Raw genomic sequence first — 19,644 nt, 5'->3', positions numbered from 1 at the left:
CCGTTTCCAGGGTCCAGATGGTGGCAAGCTGCAAATGGATATTTTGCAGCTGAAACATCTATCCCCTTGGCAGACCCGAGAGACTCTGGTTCTGGCAGATTTAGACTTGTCTCTGGCTATTTAGCACAGTTGTACAGTTAATGGGCTGGTGGACAATTTTGTCAAACTTGCTATTTTCTGGTGACTCGTTTATAACTCTGGGAAAGGAGCGCACGGTTAGTCATTTGTGAATAATTGGAAATCCTCTTGAGATCTCAAGAAAAACACTTTCATTGTTAAATAGGGTTGATTTGCCTGTTTATTTAGGTAGCCTAGATAGAATCTCCATATCGACCCTTGAATGCTCCATATATTTCTCCAAATTGGATTTTGCCCTTGTGTGTGTGTCTGATGTGTTTTAAGAGGCCAAGGTCTTAATTACTGTTATTATGCCTAGTTTACCATACGATTATAGTTGATATTAATTGAAATGGGGACCTTGCAAATTGACATTTGCAAGATCTACAGGTTTAGGACTCGTATGTACGTTTTTGTGTGCATTCACAGGTATAGAGGTTATTAGTTGCATTTATGATTTACTTATTAGATCTGTTAACTGATTTTCTGGACATCAAAATTCTTGACCAGCCTCAAACCAAAGTAAGACGTAACTTATCCTCCAATTACTGTCTTAAATACAAATCTTCAATGAGAAACTTATTTCCAGTACCTATCAGGCTTGTAGATGGGAGTGTCATTGAAAATAGGTGTGCTCTACCTACCCTGTAGGACAGACCTCACTCCTTTTTCACACTGCAGTCCCCTGATACAATCCCAGTCATTTTGTACGAACTGTTTAAAGTTGGTTTCAGTTGGACAATTCTGCCATGAAAGTTAAAACCTTCATCTTCCCCCAAGACTTGCATTATGATTGCCCAGCTTTACAAGTAGAAATGTGTACAAATAGCAGTGATAACATTTTTAAGACACAGGGCTGATGCTGAATGCATAGTGATATAACATCAGGGATATGCAATGTCCCTGGATAAAGATGATATGAATGACTTGCTTGTGCCTTCCTAAGCCTGTGTAATGGGGGTCTGCTGTACAGATAACATCATGCAAAGAGATAGATGTAATGCATACCCGCATAGAAAAACATGTGCTTGAGAGAGATTGTTCAATGGTTGGGAAAAGACAATTTGTATTTTTCAAACTGAACTGTTTTAAAATTCTAGATGATCCTGGGATTGGTATTCCGTGCAGCACACTGGCATTTTGCTGTATTTTCCTCTCTCAATATAGTTTAATCTGTATTAAAGCACTGTGCTGTCACAACTTTCATAAATTATTACACAGCCAGCCAATAGAAATTACATAAATACTGCAAATATAATCGTCTGTTCTTAGCAGAGAGTCTTAAAGGACTTTTAAACTAGTTACAACAGCAAGTGGTAATCCTTCTATTAAAACTTTCTTACCATGTTATAAGTTTGCTGTTATGCAACATTTTTCACTTTGTCAGCTCCAAACTGTTTTTCCAAAAGTAATCTAGACCTTGCTCTGCTGAGATGGAAATAAAGGGAAGTTTGTCTTGACTAAGTGCTCTGTTTTCCTGTGACTCTGAGCAAGTAGTAGTTAGAATGAAACATTGGAAACAACAGTAATTTACTAATCAGGAGAAAAATGGTTGTTATTGAAACATATCCCATGTTTACTGCAAAATTGATTTTAAGCACATTTTAAAATAACAGTTCAAGAAAAATAGGCTCACAGTGGGCTCCAAATTCTAAGTGCAACATTTGCATATATATGATTAAGTCCTGCAGAATGGACTTTGCTCACTGAGGTCTCTTAAGGGCAGAGAAGATAGCAAGGAATGTGTTGTTGAATTAAACTGCTTTTGGAAGTCTGAGGAGCACTGAGCTCCTGATCAGACTTTTCATTGCCCTTGTGGAAAGCGCTGAAGCAAAAAAAAAAAAAAGCTAGAAATAAACCTAAATTCTGAGATACTTTCACCCAGGCCCTAGACTGTGCTTTTACTGGAGTTTTAATGACCACACTGCTAAGATGTAATTAGCTTAAATTACCACTTGTACCCTCACAAAATAAAGACGACAAGGGAAGAATTACCCAGTGCTAGTGCTTTTCTTGGATCAAAATGGATTAAACATGGCTGTTAATCGGAAGTAAACTGAGGAACATAGTCCAGGAGAATGAATAGCTGAAGAAATTAGATCAAACAAAAACCGAAGCAAAGAGAAATAGTTCAGTATACACTCCTCTGCAAAGCTGGAGAGGAAAGGAGCAGGGCAGCTTTCGACAGCACTGGCAGAGTGGAGCCGTGTGTCATGCTGGGCATGGTCCTGGGCTGCAGCGGGGCTTTGGGGGAGAGACAAGGACAGAGCTTGATTAATTCCTGGCATGAATTATCTACCCTGAGATCAGCAACAGTTGTTGAGCACAAGAGTGACAGAAAGGGGAGATATGTTGAATTATATGTGTCAGCTGTGAAATAAGTTATATATACAGGGGTGAGCTTCACCCTGACAGACGTGGTGGTAGAGAAAAAAGAACTGAGAGATTTTAATAGGAGCCAGTTTCCAAAGAAAATGAATTTCAAACTCTTATGTGGCAAACAGCAAAACTTATCATGAGTAGTCTTCTCTTTTTTTGCATTTGTGTACATCCTGCTTTTATAGCTGTATGTACTTCACGTAGTAATAAATATTCAAAGATTGCTTTACAGTGGTTGCAGCCAAGTTGATGCTGGTTATTCCAGATGGAAAGATCATTGCTTCTCAAGGTACTGTAACAAAAGACTTGGCAGTTCATAAGTAGTGTTCCTGCTGGGAGCAGGTGTCTTCAGTTTGACAAGATTGCACTTTATCCATGAGTGCTTGAAATGCACTGTAGCTGGTAGCAGGTCAAACAGATCTGAATTTTTAAAGAGAGTGTTGTAAGACTTTGGTAATGAGCTTGAGGTGGTGAACAATGACATGCAAGACTAATTACCTGTTTACTAACGTCACAATAATTCAGCCATTTGTCTTGACTGGAGCCATGCTGAGCCTCAGCTCCTTCTGCCAAGCCCACTTTCCAGCCATTGAGTGATTGTACGTGAACTGTTTTGCTAGAAAGTGCCAAAAAAAGGAGAAGAAAGGAAGGAGAAGGGAGTTCATTTAACTGCTACAAACCTAGATTTTAATTTACTGACCACATAAGAGATTTAGGGATTAGATTTGCTTATGTGCAGGGCATGTCTCTTTGGGAGCCGTGTGTTTTCAGTGAACAGCATAAAACAGACACCCCAGCAGAGGAGTTAATTATCTCAGTGCTAATGTTCTCAGGCAAATACATAAGGCATCATAAGTATTAGCCATGAAGTGCTGGCTGGCAGACTAAAATCAAATTACCTCTCCAAGTTTTGTTGTTGAAATGTGGCTGCTACACTGCAAAGATGCAGGTTAAAGACAGACACCCAAGATCAGGGGTCCTGCGAAGCTGTGCTGAATTCCTCCCTGGGAATTGCACACAAGCTGCTTTCAGTTGCAGAAATGACATCTTTGTGACTGTGGGCTGCAGAACTTAGGGTTAGATCGGCAACTTCATATGGCTCTGTGACCTGATGAACTCAACAGCTACCTCACTGTAAACCAACAAAAAGTCATTTTGAAGAAGTTAAAAGAGACTGTAAAAGGGTGGAATTTTTGTCTTTAATCAGGAAACTCTTGGCCACACTAGTTTATAGTTCATAAATCAGAACTTTTGTGTGATTTGGTTGATCTGGATATGTTGCCTTTCTTTGATTGTGTCAACAATTTAACCTTCTATAATTCAGTAAAAAATTAACCCCTGAAGTAAACTCTATCCTTTTTGAACTGCTAGGATTTAGTCAAAAAATAGCTGCAGGTCAGATGTTAATTTTACTAGGAGCTAATTCTACTATGGGAATGCTTTGTTACAACCACTGAAAGTGGATTACACTTAGGGCTGGAAACTGGGCCAAAATCACTAAAAGCAAGGAAAAAGGTTAATAGAAAAATTTGAGTTTGTTTGCCTAATGTTGTACTGAAGGGAGGGGGAGTGTGTGTCCAAGGAGTGTGTTCTGAAAGATTAGTACCTGCCTCAGAAATGAAAATCCTTGAATAATAATAATTAAAGAAGAGTACTTGAGGCTCAACAGCAGAAGAACTAGGGGACTCTGTAGTGTTTCCCAGGAATTATGTTTCCAGGCTTTTGTATTTGTAAAGCCTTAATCTTCTACAAATCAATTTCCTGAATTATTTAGCATCTATTATATGCAAATAGTTTAAGAATACTGAACAAGGGAGCTTTTCTCCCACCTTAACCAAGCATACCACATAAGGTGGGCAATTTGGTACTGGATTTTATAACAGGTGTCAATTCCTAAAGTTGGATTTAAATAAAAAGAAAAAAACTGACCCAGCTCAGTTGCTGGCCCTTGGGTTGCCTCAGTTCCATGAATATTTTATAGTACTGATGTTCCTGAACTGCTTGAAATGTACTGTAACTATCTAGAAAGTTCCAAATCAGAGCAGTCCACTACCCAGGACTTATCCAAACATAATCAGGAGGAGATGATGGAATTCCTCCATCTCTCTTCCCCGAGGAGCCTACTTTGGCTGATGTTTGTAGCACACGCAGTGTGCAGTGGGAGTGCTGGGTGCTCTGCTGAGCACACTGCCTGTGTGCTGGGAACACAGCAGAGTTTGTGATCAAGGTAAGAGAGCTGCTTGTGGGAGTGTTTTCTAACTGGTCTTGGCTATCACCTCCAATGTAACCTGGACCAAGGTGGTGATAATGCAGCTGAGACCAGTAACCTCTCCCATGAGGCAGCTGGGTCCAGGAAAAGGTGTCTGTGTATGGTATAATTTGTTAGGCCAAGTAACAGAGCATGTGGGGACAGATCATGTCTTGGTATTAGGATTAGGGAAGCTTGCTTTGTGGTTACTACCTGGAGATTTTATGTAATGACCCATCTCAGTGTTGGTGGCATTTTTTTCCTTTTAGGTAGGTCTTTTGGAGATGAAAGATGACATTCTGGTGTTGCAAGAGCATTCTGAGCTGTGGATCACAATCAGACAGAGATATCTAACTTTGGTTTCAGTCCTGAGGAAATCTTTCCTGGATTTCAGGTGTGTTCCTGTCCTGTCCATTTTCCTCTTTGCTAGTACTACAGTTTCTCATGGAGTATGCTGAAGTGCTCCCTGTTTAGTGTGGTGGTTCTTCTGAGACCCTTGTTTGTCCCCATACACACTCTCAGGAGACCTGCCTTACTCCTAGCACAGCAGCTAATTAGGTTAATGGTGTTGCCTAAAGAAATGCTTGTGGAACCACAGACTTGGGCCCAAGCAGAGCAACCCGTTCCTGTTAACACCCACAAGAAAATAGGGAAGGAGGAAGAGTAAAGGCTTTTTATTCTCTAATTTTCTCTAAATTCCAAGCAAGATATCTGCAGCCCTCTGTAAAACTCAAACAAAGTCAGTATTTTAGATTAAGTCTTGGTTATGACTGTGCTACTCGGTCTGGAAATTATGTTTACACATCCAAGCAGGATCTGAGAAATGAGACTATTAAGAACAACTTTCAGGAAGTGATCACTGATCACTGTTGCTGTTGGAGATATCACAGGTATTGTCTCCCCAGTTTGGAGAAATTTATTTGTATGTCTTGAGTCTACAGAATTTTCCTGGAAATGAACCAACAACAGAATTTCTCGTGAGATTTCTCTTATGTCCTGGCAAGCTTCTTTCCTGGAGCGTGTTTGCAGGCCCCACAGGAAGAAGCTGATGAGAACAGTAAGAAAATCTCAGGAAAAATAGACATGCAAACTCTGAGATGAGTTCTGGGGAAGACATGGGTTGAGGTTAGTTTTTTAACCCAATTCAACCATTCATAGACCTATAATTCTATCTAGAAAAGGGCCAAATAGGATTTGTTATCTGAAGCTGCAGAGGGTATTCTGTCTGGGTTCAATGGACTTTAGATCTGTTTTAGTCTGCAGAACCACAGCCTAGCTGATAAGCTTTTTTCAAATTCTAAATAGTTTGCCTGTACCAGCTGTACTCCTCATCTGGGGCTTTGTAAAGACATTTGAAATTTTCCATGTGCTGCAAATCTGGTAAAAAATAGTTTCTGATGTTTCTGATTTGAGTGGGAGACAGGAACTGAATGATACACTAAAACACAATACATAATTTTCATCAGTGAAAAGTAGTGAGTTGTTCAGTGCTAGTGGATAGTTAATAAGAGACCTTAGGAAGTAAGGTATATGGATTGCTAGAATGGATGACTAAATAAATATTCATAGCAGTATAATGTGAAACACATGCACGATTCTTATTTATTCTGTGCCTACAGACATGCAAAGCACAAATTTCCTTTTGTTCTGAATCAAAATGTTTCAAAAGAAAAAAAACTATAGGAAGTGAGATATAACATTCAGGAAATACAGGACAGGTTTAGGAGCTGTGGCAGATACCCCAAGTACAACAGTAGAGAGATGAGATTCAGACAAATCAGCATTCAGCTCATGGGTGAGGAGGTGAGCACTGACTGTGGGATCAGCCCAACAGAGGCCAGTGTCATACTGGTGATCAGGTGGGGAGAAGCACCAGGGCTGGAAACACCTGTAACTCTTAAACAAAAAAATGGTAGTGAGAGCACAGAGCAGTTGCTGTAATGGTGTTCAGTCCCATTAACTGGAATTCACACGTGACTCAGCCACATGAGGAAAACACATCAGAGCGACTGCAGGGGTGCTGTGGATCCTGTGATCATGTACAGTGCAGGAGCTATGGAAATCCAGCATGGACACTAAGTGATGGATGTGCTTTAGGAGCACTTGGGAGCTGCAGAATGTCATGCTGAGAGGCAGAATGTGATTATCTGATGATAATCTCAGCCTACGAAACCAGCTGCTGCAGAACCCTTAGCAAAGGGGCATAAGGGCTTACCTGAAATGACTGAATCTTGGTAAGGCTGATTCTTATAAGCAGAATGTAGAGTTAGGAGGGTAAAATATTCACAGGAGGGACGTTGTGGAGTGGTGTTGTCACGACTCAGCATTAGCAATACTTCTGCAGTGCAGTTCAGAGGTGAGATGTGTGATGGATTGTACCACAGGAATGGCTGTTTTTACAGCGAAACAAAAAGCAACCTGAAGAAAGGTTCAGGTCCAAGGTGTGTGCTGCAGTTAAGCTATGTATCTTCAGTGATGTGACAGGCAGTAATGCTGTGTCTGCTTCACTGTTGTTGAACACCAGGCTCCCAGTTTGCATGGGGAATTATCTCTTGAAGCCTCCTCTTAGGTCATCTGCACCAAGGTTCAGGTATGACACAAAAGAAAAACACTAGATCCTGGTGCTGATCTGGAACAAATCCAAGTCAAAATTGCACGTCTTTCCACTGTTATACTTCTGGGTTTGGATCAGACCCAAGTGTAAGGAAGTTGAGGGCATGAAACAAAACCAGCATGATAATGTGAATCCCTTCTGTAGGGTGCTACATACTGAAGAAAATTCAGTTCAGCTGAAGATGTTTTTGACTTAACCCTGAATGATACCTGTGAAAATTGTCCTCTTTTTTCTTTTTTTCCAAGTGAATGGAAACCAACCTTTTAACTTTGGGATGTGTGAAACATGGAATAGGATTAAGATGAGTGTGCCCCATCAACAGCTTGTGACTGTTCAGAGGTTTTGACTGATTTGTGTAGTCTAGGGTTAGATACTCTGCACATGTGCTGAGTGTTCACAGGATGTTTGGTTGGTGGGATGAAGTTATGGGGTTGATCTGGGTTTGGTGGAAGAATCAGACCACCATCTCTTGAGTATCAAAGGAACCACTACAAGGCAACAGACAAATAACTTTTAGCTGTTCCAGTTTCTTTTTTTTCTGGTCTCATTCCTAATGTATATTAAAATTATATCAGATCTGAGGAATGGAAATGGTAGAGTATGATTTGAATGTTAATAGAATTTTAGTTTTCTCTGCACTTTTCTTGCATAAGTGTTCTTTGCAAGGATTGCAAATGAGAGAAGTGTGACCCTGCCATTTGTTGTGCATGTGTATTTTAAGCCTTCTAACACATAACAAAACAAAAGAAGGTGCCTTTCCTTTAGATGTGAACATGAATTGTATTTACTAAATATTCTGAAGAGACAAGTTCAAACTGGAGGAAAAGGCGTAAGGACACCAGAGACATTCTGATCAAGAAAGATAGGCTGAAGCAGAGATTTACCCTTGTACTCAGAGAACACTGAGAAAGCAGTCTTGATTTTTCTTACCATCACAATATGTCAAGGGCAGTAAGCACACTTTGCCTCTTGATTTTTACAGGCAATGGTGACAAAAGCAGAATGTTATTAGAGAGAACTGGAATATTAGCATATATGTGGGGTTTTTTCAACTCTTAGGTTTGATTTCTGTTTGGAAATTTAATGCAGAATGCTACATGTATATTAGCAGCACAAGCTTATTGAGAGCCACAATGTAATGGACAGATCCAGCTTCTCAGAAGCTTTGTACACTGGAGGCAGAGACAATCCTTCATGAATGAGCAAAGATGATGCAAAGCTGCCAGCTGTACATAAAAATTACCCCCAAATTGCAGAGACCAGATGGCTGTTAATGGCAAGTGTTTTTAACATAGCTTTATTGTCCCATATTGGGACATTAAGTTGTCTCTCCGTTGTTTTTTGTTTTTTGTTTTTTTTTTTTCCTAAAAAAGTCACTTTGTAAAAACGACACCTTGGCATGACTTGTATTTTCTTGTTTAGTTTCCACATCATGTTTTACTCAGATATGCTTGCCCAATTTTCTGCAGTTGCTGTGCTCAACAAGCCATTACTGTATCTTCTTTCTGTTTCATACATTCTCAGTGTCTAGTAACAAAAAACTATTTTTTTAAGGACTACAATGAATGATTTTTTTTATTGGACTGATTCTGACTGCAAAGTATGAGTAAATATTGTCTTTTTCCACGTGCTAAACTGATATTTACAGGACTAAATACACAACATCAAACTTGCTTGGACTAGCAAAATTTCTAGAAGAAATAGAAAGAAAAATGCATATGGAACACCCTTAGCTTTTCTGTTTTCTTAACTGCAGGTTGAAAGCTAGCTTTTGGGTGATTAAACTTTTCATTTAGTTATTAAGTGATAGACATCTTGCTGAACCCAAGCATGCTGCAACAAGCACAGGAAGAGTGTTTATTTAAAGCAGACACAAAAGATTGCACAAAGAGACCCTTAAACAAAACACAAATGTCAGCAAAATGAAATAAAGTAACCGTGCACAATTTAAGACAGATAGAGGCAGGCGGTAAATTGGTGACAGTTCCTGAATAATCCTTTAGAAAAGAGTCACCCTGGTGACTTGGGAAATCTGTTTGTTTGTTGCAGTTTCTTATCTTTTCCCGATGGAAATGTAGGAAACTTCCATATTAAAGGCAGTGCGTCCACAAGGATGGGCCTGAAATTTGTTGATGGTCATGAGGGCAGCAGGGTCACCCCCGCAGTGCAGTGTTAGGTGTGTGTTCCCTGGAGATTTCAGACTAACGAGGTGCAGCCCAGCCGAGGTGCTGAGTCGAGCTGTGAGGAGCGCGGCTGGCTTTGCCTCCTTCCCTGCTGGCTTGTGCTGCCGGTGTCTGAGCTGGCTCATGCATCTCAGGCTGTGTTACAGGCTGCCTGTCAGAAAGGGCTGCCAGTCCCTCCGAGATGCAGGGTGGTGGCTGAGACACTCAGCTTGTGCTGGAGCTTTGTGTTACTCTGGTTATGTTACAGAGATTTTTGCTCTGTCAGGAGCAGAAGAGACTTGAAGGGACCTTGTGGGGCCACTGCAACAGTGGGAACCAGAAGATTTTAGCCAGGACTCTGCTCTTCCTTTACTTTATGGGAAAATAATCTAACCTTTCTGTGACTTGAGGCTTCTCCTAAGTGAAGGAGCAATGGCATTCGCTCTGAGACCTGTGGATTAGAAATACTGTGCAAATATCCAATTCTTTTTGTGTGTGTATGTGTGTGGGGCAGCTTGGACCTGGGAAAAGCCACACAGCTCTGTAATCAATTCTTCTCTGTTCTGAACAAAACGGTAGTCAGCTTCTTGAATATCATCCAGCTTCCCTCTTCCTGCCAGTCTCAGCGTCTATTCTTCTCTCCAGAGTCTTTGGCACAGCGTTCAACCACACCAGAGTTTCACCAGTTGCAACATGCAGCTCCTCTTGAGCTGGAGTGAGAGAAAGGCTCCAAGGACGTGGCAGGGAGGGAGAGAGTAGTCACTGCAGAGACCAGAAAACTAATACACAGAACTTCTCTTCTTTTCTTTCCTTTTTTTTTTTTTTTAATAATTAAGAAAATGGAGGAGAACAGAGGGAAGGAGGTGAAGGAGTGTGAGGTTGTGAGAGGTACTTGATGTTTCAGCTGTTGTTCCAAGAACTGGTGCAGAGAAATTCATGAGGAATAGGAAAGAGAGGTTTCTTGGTCAAATAGCCTCTAAGGGGTCATTACCACTAAAGAGCTGGGAATAAGAAAATTGATTAGAATGTTAAGACCACTGACAAATCCACTGGACTGTCTTCACATCAGCTTCATTTCTGGAAAACCAGCTCATGTTGAGCTCATTCTATCTGGAAGGAAAAAAAACAAGTCTTTCAGATGACTATCAAAATATTTTTCACCTGTGTGTGGTTAACCTAAGGCCTATCTTCTTCTGTGTTTTCATTGCCAAATTTCAGTTCCAGAAAGCAGCTGATGTGGAAGAATAGCAACTATGTTGCATCGTACTGAAACTGAATTTCATAAAGCAAGACGAAGGCAATAATAGGTGTGTTTTCTTGTTCTGCACTAGAAGTAATTGTACAGCTGTCAAATTCTCACTCAGGAAAACAGGTCCAGGACACTGCAGCACTGAATGTGCATTGGCCAGTACAACAGCTGTCAAATTCTCAGAAAACAAGCCCGTGCAGTGCAGAAGTACATCTCAGTAGACTAAGATAACTTAATTTCCATGTGTGCCTTTGTATTTTCTGCTGCTTTCAAAACACCTGCTCCTATTTCATTGATCAGTAGAAGTGGCTGATTAGTGTTTTTCATGTATAGGCACGAAGTTGCTCCGTGTAACCTGTTTAACAACAGGAAAGTGTCTGTAATGGCACCAATGACCCATATAATCCAACTTTCAATGGACCATTCTCGCACTCTTTTAATATTGGCATTTTTAATTAAATGTCTTCTTTTTACAAGTCAGTGACTAAATTGCAATTGTGAAGTAGGTAGAGTTGTAACAAGTGCTGAAAACTGATCGAAACTAAAGGTTGGAAATAGTTGCTCACACAAATGCTTTAGTTCCAGAGCTTTAAATCAAATTAAATGCAGGATCAAATTTTTTCAGTCACTAAATTCAGTGGAAAGCTCTGAGTGACCTATGCTGCTGTATAGATTTTAGAATCATTAAGAAGTCTAATTCTTCTAACACAGTATAATCTTTTCCTTTTGTTAAGCAATACCACAGCATTTTTTCTTGACTTTATCTGCAATGACTAGAATTTTATTTATTTTTCCTATAACATTGTACCTGCATGTTTTGTCTTACTCTTTAGAATACTTGGTCAGTTTAAGTATTTGAAAAGTATGATTTTTGAAGCAGTGAAGTGTTTACTTACACAATGACTATGATTCTTATACACGTTACAAATATTGTTTTGATGTAGCTCAGAACAAGGCAAGGTTTCTTATTATGGCTAAGCTTGAAGGGTCCATGGTATGTAGCCATAAAAGTATTTGTTTCATACCACATAGAATTCTGAAGTTTCTAATGAGTAACAAACTCAGTGTTTCATTGAGCTGATTACTAAAAAGATTTTGCATTCGACACAAATTTTACCAACCAGTCTAAAATGAAAATAGCAACAAGCTACAAATCCTTTTCTGCATAAAGAAGCTTGTGCACCAACCTGATATTGTGCATTTAATTTTTTGTGTAGTCTAGCAGTATCCAAGAGCCCTTGTTGTTGACTATAGCCCCCAGTGTCAGGTGGTGTACAAGCTCAAGTGAGGATGTGACAAGAGGCAGACACAAGCTACAATTGTGGGAATGTCAGGCTATACAATAGGGAGTGATGGCAGCTTGTCAGCTGTTTAACCGTGGTTAAAATGGTGACACTTTCAATACTAAGGCTGTAAGGACAGGAACTAGTTGGTTCTTAAATATACAGGTAGTGTAAAATACCATTGTGTGTAATATCTGGATATTGCTCTCCTTTCAAATATATTTAAATCAGGGGTTGAGATGTAAAGTAGAAACAAAATTCGTTATCAGTTTGGAAAACAAATATATGAAGGTGGCAGCTTTCTGCAGATGCCAATTTCCAGTCATTCAGGATGAACTCTGAACCAGCTTTTGCTGCCTGTGATAGTTACTGTGCGTGCACCTTAATTAATATCTGGTTAGTGTGCTGTCAGTTCTTAATAGTACATAATATAGAGCCTATTCTGAACTGCGGAACAAGGAACAACATTTGTAGTTGTATGCCAAGCTAGAAGTTTCTGTCAGATGGTGGCAAGAATGTGGCTATTCAGGTCTTGCTAGAGACTTCAGCTAAATTCAGGCCATGGAGTATCTGAACCTGTTGGGATACTGTTCTGCCACAGCCAGTTAGATTCCCTGTTCTCTTTTGTGTGCCAATGGATTGAAAAAGATTTTTATCAAAATAAATCTCATGAAACTATCCAACTGCTAATGTGAAATTTAAAAAGCATAGCAAGCTATGATGCCATGATTACTATCTCTACTTGGTCACTTACTGAGTCCACACCTGAAATTCTGGGAGTCAACTGAATTTTCTGCAACTCATTTGAGTGGAGTTTAGCTCAGACTCTGCAGGATGTTTCAAACTCTGCTTTTATTAGCTTATTCTACCTGACTACAAAGTAATTGAAGGAGATGATTGAGGCTATAAAATACTAACTAATGTAACTTTTTGAACTATGCATATTTTAGCATAACAAATGATGCTATTCCAGTTCCGTTCAGAAGAAAGTTGGAAACAGAAGTCAAATTTCAGGTAACGTGCATGAACAAGTGGCATATTAAAAAAAATCAGTAATTCTATACATGGACTTGAGTTCATGGCAAATATTTGTTGTGTGCAGTTTAGGTGAAGCATTCTAAAAATTCTAAGCATGCTAAAAACATGGGCCAAATTAATTATTGCTGCAGTAGGTATTGTGTGTTGGATCACTTGAGACAAAAGTGGTACTGGTTAGTGCAGCTCTTATTTTCTCCAAGGTATAATTGCTCAACTCCTTTGTTGAGTTGTAACACCTGAGTATACTTGATCCAGCTTAATTATCTCTTTAGACAAATTAAAAGCTTTACAGCCAGTTTATGTAGCTTGGGCTTGCGAGGTAAGCTTTGCAGTAATACCCTGTGATATTGCTTAATGCATTAGATGTTTTTTGTATGGAAAAATCAGGGCTTAGAAATTATTGCTTAGACCTTTTATAAGATTTTCATTGGAACAAAAGGATAATGTCCTTCCCTACTCAAACATTTTAAGGGGGAGTTTTCCTACTTGATGTTGATTCAATGTCCGTGTCATTTCTTGAAAAGTTGCAAAATCTAGTCAGTGACAATATAATGGTGAGAACAAGAAATCATCCATTTCATGTTTAATAAGCAACACCTTATTTTAGGGAGGAATATTGTATTGGTGGAATTTGTTTTATACACTTGACTGTGTTTCAGGTATACTTTAAAAGAGCTCAGAACCTTACATAAAAGAATTTTCTGTGTGAACCTTTAAAGAGAGTCTTTTCTGTGCAAAATGCTCTTAAATTTATAGGCAGTGTTATGCTCTTGGTACTGAAGGACAAAGTCACTCTGGAAACACATTATTGAGGTCATTCCTCTGAAACAGAAAATGCCAGGGTTGCTACTGATATGAACTTCTTGCTTACATGATTTCACAGGCTGCTTGTCAGGAAAAGGGCCCTGCCTCAAAGAACTTGCAGCTGGGACAAAGAAAAAGAAAATGAAAAAGAAAAAGAAAATGTTGGAGCACAGTGGGGCTGCAGATAAACCACAAATGTGATCATGGATAAGGAAATACAGGTCCAGTCTAGCACCTTGTTTACAGGCAGTTGTGTCTTCTGAATGTTTCAATAGAAGTCTGATTATTTTGCACAAGTTTAAATTAATTCTCTAAATAATTTTATACAAGAACTTTGGACATTAGTGTAGCAGCTTCACTGATTTTTAACCTGCCTAAGGGACAGACTGGAGCTAGCTGGGAACTTCATGACAAAACAGTTTTCCATCAGAAAAGGCAGATTCACTGATACCATAATATTTTGTAAAAACATAATTTTTAGTGACTTTCTGCAAAGACATGGGATGGGTTCTGACAGGCTTCATGGCTGATTTCATGGCTCCTGGCGAGCTGTGAGGTCTGTGGCTCTAGGATAGCCTTGACCTGCTGGATGCCCCTGGAGATCCCCAAAGACCTGGCATATACCATGGGTGCTTTGAGGGCTTCTGGGCACCGTGCCACACAACTGGAAGGGTAGGAGCCTTGGTTGCTGAGTTCTGTGACTTTTTGCTCTCTTATGGCTCCCAGGGCTTCGAGCTCCTTGTTGGTTCATTTGGGCTGATGGGGCAGAGGGAACCCAGGAGCACTTGGTGACATTGCTGAGCCAGGAGTCTTGGAGCTGGGGAGCTGGCGCTTCCAGGCTCAGCTGTTCTGAAATGATGTGAATGAAGCACTGATTATTTCTAACAGATTGCTTAAAAAGTTCCCTTCTGTGGGAAGTGTCAGTATCTGTATCTGTATTGCACAGGGGAGCTCCCTGACTGTCTGCCCTTCCACCTGCTCAGGGAATTGACTTCAGACAGGATGGCAACCACCTTGTAACCCCCAGAGCTTTGGTGGCATCGAGGCGGTACTGCAGGTGCTCAGGGCACAAACCTGGTGCTCAGGGCAGCTGCAGGCAGTGCCTTGGACTAGGTTTGGCATATTGCATATCACAGGGAAGCAACTGGCTCCACTGACAGAGAAATGGCAGTTATATTCATAATATTTTGGTTTCACAAGAAAGTCTCTGTGTGGGAGTACAGTGCATATATTACCTGTGTGAGTACAAACAAGCAGAACTTGGACACATATTTATCTATATAAACATCACTTTCAGTGCAATATAGGGTCCACAGATCCTTCAGGCAGGTGTCAACATAGAGGAGTTGTGATAGTTTCTTTGTTATGTATTGCAAGTGTTCCTGATACACTTGTGTTGTCGAGAGGAATGGTTGTGATGCAGATTCCCAAGTGGTCTTTCTAAAACCTCAGTATGTTAAAGAACCTCAATAAGAGTGTTGTCTTAGATGCTGTGGAATGCTGTAAAACTAGATGCTCGAGCACACTGAGGAACAAGGGTTAATTTCAGTAGTTGAAGGCCCTTGAGACTCCTGGAAGACAAAACAGGCATTTGATCTGTGTTGTGAGTTTGTGTGAGTGTGTGCCTCTCTATGGGTGTATACTTTAGAATGGCATTTGGATTTATAGTGCAAAATTTTAGACACATGTAAGTGGCTATAGGGGTGTATTTTCAAAAATAAAAATGCTAGCAAAGTTATCTTATGCTCATTGACTTCTGCATCATGGATCATCAGTGAAAGTTAAATTCCTGGCTGGCATTTGGTGCCTTGGGCAGTCTCCCTATAGATTTCTAGCAGTTCACGTTTTGATGTTTGCTGAGAGTGCTCAAGGCTTTGCCTATTTCTCCTGATGTGAAGTCACTGGAGTCGTAGATGCAGAGGAAATATAGGAAAAGAGTCAAATGAATGTTGATTGCTTCAGAGAATTAATTCCACACTGCCTTTCTGAAGGTTCAGTGTGTATTAGCTGCAGTGCAGTGGCATGACGGACTGGTAAATATCACTTACTGAGCCCATCATTCATTGCAGAAGAGGACCTGGACCATGCAAATTGGATGATGCTGTTTGAGAACCAGACAGCCCATAATTTTAATCTGTTAAAAAGGATTATGAATGACATCGATGAAATACAGTGTCAATTCTTTGCAAGATGCCTTTTCTCTGCAAGAGCAGCTGGAAGCACAGCCCAGCAGCAGGCACTGAACGCCTACTCGGAGGCTTTCACCAACTTTGATCTCCTTTGAGGACTGAGCTAAAACAATGTCCCATTGGAAACCAAAGAGGCAGAACTACTTTGCCACGCAGAGAGTTGAACCTTCCCACACATGTGTTTATTAATGTGAACGAGCTAATACAGCTGCATTAACATCATCACGTTCAGGAGCCTTTAAGCTGCCAACAAACTTGTTTGAAGACAGTCCAGTGCTCCCTGGACACACTTGACTCGCTGTTCCTTTTTGTAGCAAAGTCACTGTTACGATGTTAGAAGAAGATATTGAGGAGTTTCTACTTTAATTGATAGATATTTTTTCATAATTGACATATGATTTCTTTATAAACCAGTAGGGAGAAAATGCAGTTCAAAGCCACCACTTTCTCCTGACTAAAGTGTATTGTCCATTGTTCAGGACTATGGAAGGATCACTCAGTTTTCCCAATAAGCAGTCTTGATAAGATGCTTGCAAGCCGTGTAGATTTAGAGCCAAAAAGTTGTGCGTGCATGTGACTAGATTAATCAAAATCTCTGCTGCAGAATGGGAGGAAACACCTGAAGCATAAGTATTGAGTCCATCTAGCAATAATGTTTCTTTCTCAGTTTCTTCTTATCTGTATCTTTAAAAATACCAGATACTTGTGCTGGAAGTCAGAGTAAAAAAAAAAAAAAAACAAACCAAAAAAACCAACCAAACAAGTGCTTGAATAAGAAGCAGAGTCCCAGTTCCCTAGTTTTCCCTTAATAATTCTAAATTCCCTGAACTGCACTCTGGGCTTGTAGGCTCACCATCTGAAAGTGGAGGGTTTCTAATGCCAGCAGTACCCAAGTCAGTGTCATAGAAATTGATATGAGCTCTGCATCACTGTGATACTCTCCTGTCCCTTGCAGGGATTTGGGGATAGACAGTTATTAAGTATGACTAGGAATTGGAATTTAAGGAGTGATCAGTTCAATGGCTACTCCTTGCTAGAGGCATGGTATGTAGTTGGTTGACCTAGGCAAAGAAAAAACAAAAAACCACCCTGACAGCATGTGATATATGAAAGTAAAGAATTTCTGCAGTTACTAAATCCTGTCCAAAAGCTCTTTCATAATTAAAATATATGTTTCCATTGCCAATCTATTGTATTAATAGTCTAATCCTAACCATAAACACACCTTTCCAAATTAATTTAATTAGGTATGAAAATAATGACTGTTCTATCACCCCATTTAAGATCCTTTCTTGCAAACCTTAATTCACATACATATGTTATTCCAATCCACGTGACTCCTGAGCATGAGTAACCCTTATGTGCATGAGGAAAATTTTTCTGGGCAAGATCTGTAGCTGTGTTTGACTGGGAGGTATTGCCAAGATTTCAAAGTGTGGACACCAAATACATACAGAAAGCTTGTTTCCAAAAATACCTGTCGTGGGCGTTTTATTTGAAGTGGGAACACTAGTAAATATGACCTGAGGGAACTTCTATCTATTTTTATGGGGATTACTCTAGCAGAAATCAAGCACTTGTTATATAGCACATAGAAACATCTACTACCACCTCCTTCTCTGATGCACAATTGTCCATTCAGGTGCAGATCTGGGGTTTTTAATGCTTTTGTACAATTGCATAATTGTCATGTAACTTCAACCATCCTCAGACTGAGAAATCCTCATATTAGCCTCTTTCATCTGACTGTCCTGAGGCTGGGACCTGGCACACTTAAACAGTCCAGTGGACTTATCTGAAGGTACTTCAGACCTAAAGAGACAAGGCATAATAAGGAAACAAGAAGATCTGTTCATATGACTTGTTTTTGTGGAACAAACAGCGGAACAGCTCCGTTGCGCAATATTCAGGAAGGCAGATTAGCCATGCCCAAGCAGGAGCACCATGTTAACATGACTGTTGGTTTTAGGATCTAAGATAGCTGTGAATGAGTTGTGCAGAGACTGAATCACGTTTCTCTGCTTGGCTCCACCTTGTGCTGTGCAGACACACCTGGTGTTGCGAGGAAGAGCTGCCTTCCCCACGTCACACAGCACAGCTCTACCTGCAGGAGCCCCTGGCTCTCCTGTTCCTCCAGGTGCTGGACTTGCTCGACCTCTGGTCTCCATCAGCACCTCACACTGCAGGTGTGGCAAGAGCTCCACTCAACTTCTTCCCTTCTGTCGGAACCTTAAGTGGTGTTTAATATGTGGCTATTCTTTGTGCCAGACATAAGTTGTTAAAACAGCTTATGAAGGGGGGTTATCCAAGTTGTTTCTGTTCCTCTGGTCTACCTTGCGATAGCTCAGTTTTTAATGTTATTGCGTAAATTCCAGGATGAATGAAAAAAAGAACCAGCAAAATGCATCTCCAAACACGAGCTGCATTATTTCTGGATTTGGCAAATAGGAGTCTTATCCTGCAATCAGGTGGTAAGTGAGCATACAGATTTAAGAGCAGAGAACAAAATAAGCATTGTGGCAAACAGCTCAGTGAGAGACACAAGTTCAAGTATTATCAGCACTGCCTTATCTGCAGTACGGGTGCCAGCACTCAATTGCTGGGTTATTTCTGACAGATACGTGTCATGTATTGCATCATTTTAATTGCTAATACTCAGGTGTCTGTACTTGCTTTCCAAGAGGCAAACACCAGAGCCAGCTCTGGGCCTTGGAAGAACAGGCCACTGCCTAACTCATCAGCCTGTAGCTGCCTGTCAAGTCTGCCTGGGGATGAGGTGATGGTTGGCTGTTTTGGCTTGCGTGGCTTGTCTGTGTGGGGAGGGGATGGAAGGGGTGGTGAGGTGAGGAGCAGTTTTACTGCTGCAAGAGTCGCTTCTCTTTACAGCCTTTGCTGTCACCTTCCTCCTCAGCTTCCCTTTAGGGCTGTTCTGCAGCCCCTGGTCCTTCTGCTTCCTCTGCTGTGCAAGGTCAGGGGCCTCATTGCCTCCTCTCATCCCCAGGGACCCAAAGAAGGTGGGGGATATATGGAGTCTTGCCTGTCTGAGAACTCTTATAGAGACAGCCTGTCCTTTGAACAAAAATATGTTTTTCACAATTGTGTTATTCCTTTAGAAGGTGTTTTCTGCTGGCTTGTCTCTAGCACTTAACTTTGACTTGGACAATGAACATTCATTTGCAGTTACAAGTCACTCTGAGAGTAAAACTGCTTACTGGGGCAGTGTTCTGTCCTTAAACCAGGACTGAGATTATATTTGAAAACAACTAAAGAGACTGGTGAAAAACCCCACACTATTAGCAATTAGAATAAGATGAACATTTACTTCATTTTAGGAGCCTTAATACCAGAGAAAGGAAATTTTCGTTGCACCTTTATCTTCTCACCATCTTTACTTGAATTCTCTGCTTAAGGAGTTCTTTCTGTTTTCTTTCATCTGGATATTTTTCTTTTATCAAGAAGCACACAGAGGCAGGGAGGTCACATTTGCTGTAACACCACTGACAGAACTGGGTTTTCTAGGAGTAACTGCTCAGAATTAATTTTATTTCTGGGTGGGGATAA

The sequence above is a fragment of the Myiozetetes cayanensis genome, unplaced genomic scaffold (genome assembly GCF_022539395.1).
Source record: "Myiozetetes cayanensis isolate MyiCay16 unplaced genomic scaffold, myiCay2020 scf14, whole genome shotgun sequence".
Classification (NCBI taxonomy): domain Eukaryota; kingdom Metazoa; phylum Chordata; class Aves; order Passeriformes; family Tyrannidae; genus Myiozetetes; species Myiozetetes cayanensis.
The sequence above is the reverse complement of the archived record's forward strand: the minus strand, read 5'-3'. Positions refer to the sequence as shown.